This window comes from Plecotus auritus (genome assembly GCF_963455305.1).
Source record: "Plecotus auritus genome assembly, chromosome: 3".
Classification (NCBI taxonomy): domain Eukaryota; kingdom Metazoa; phylum Chordata; class Mammalia; order Chiroptera; family Vespertilionidae; genus Plecotus; species Plecotus auritus.
In genome coordinates this window covers 51,125,855-51,127,123 of record NC_137772.1, presented here as the reverse complement: position 1 = coordinate 51,127,123, position 1,269 = coordinate 51,125,855, and the positions used below count along the sequence as shown (strand labels likewise).

The following is a 1,269-nucleotide window of genomic DNA, read 5'->3' as shown; positions in this document are numbered from 1 at the left end:
AATTTTTTTCTGTGTTCTGCTATGTAACTTTTGGCATCAAAAAGGATAGTAAGCACTTTTGCTTTGTGATGAATAAAAAACAAAAATCAAGTATTAAAATACCAGTGGTTCCTGTGACAGGGTAAGTATCCTTATTTAAGTAATGTTCTTCCCAAAATTAAAGTAACATTTTACTTCTCCCTCTGAGAGTTTATTAAAGAAAGGAAATCACAATTTTTTTGTGTTAAGGTGAAAAATATGCTTCATAAGTTTATATGCTGTAAGCCGCTGTTTGAGATGGAATTCAATAAATGTAGTTCAGAGATAAAGCACTATATAATGCTTTTCCAATTTCCATGGTGTCCATAGACATACTTCATAGTCTCCCGCATGGTAAGGAACTTTTCAAATTCTGGAAGAACAATTCCTAATTGCATTAGCCAAGGAGTTACATCAAATGGTTAGGATATTGTCTGTGTTATTACTCCAGCAACACCACCACAAAGTAAGTTTATGTAAGTTTTCAAAACTAAGACATTAGGATTGTCTGGTGAAGGTCTGCCAAAAAGGGTGGGCGCATGGGAAAGCTCAACACTCTTAAAGGTACCAAAAGTGAAAAATGAAACACCTACATAGGGAGCCGATCTTAGTGTAGCAGGCATCAGGCCTCTGTAACATCCCAGGAACCACCTTCCTTTGCATAAATTGTTTTAAATGCTTGAATAATTCCTGTGTAAGTGTGTTCCCTTTTCACCCAGAATGTTAAGTGTGCTCTGACCATGTCAAGAGGGTAAGTACAGACAACTGCTATTATCCTGCCATGATCCAGCCATTAATTTGTGCAAATGACCAGAAATTCCCAGCTTTGTAGTAATTAACGTTCTATAATGCTCAACCACCATAAACTGGATTGCACCATCAAAAATTTGAATCATGCTCAGCTGGTGTGTCTCAGTAGTTGAGCATCGACACAGGAATCATGAGGTCACAGTTAGATTCCCTCTCAGGGCACATGCCCAGTTTGCAGTCTCAATCCCCAGTAGAGAGCATGCAGGAGGCAGCCAATCAATGATTCTCTTTCATTATTGATGTTTCTATCTATCTCTCCCTCTCTCTTCGGCTCTGAGAGCAATAAAAATGCATTTGAAAAAATTCGAATCATCATTGCATCCTTACCTTTATAGAATCCAAGGTATCCCTCCTTTTGGGGAACAGCAGGCAATGCAGAAATTACTCCTTAATGTTGATAATGATGATTGTGAGCTTATAATAAAGCTTTTACTCAATCCA

General features: G+C 37.7%; 1 pseudogene across 1 annotated transcript; it reads right to left on the bottom strand.

Moving 5' to 3' along the window:
- Positions 1 to 207: 207 nt before the first annotated feature.
- On the bottom strand, positions 208 to 914 carry LOC308244032 (solute carrier family 25 member 16-like; annotated as a pseudogene). Its single transcript has one exon. The product of its transcript is annotated as a solute carrier family 25 member 16-like (transcript).
- Positions 915 to 1,269: the final 355 nt, after the last annotated feature.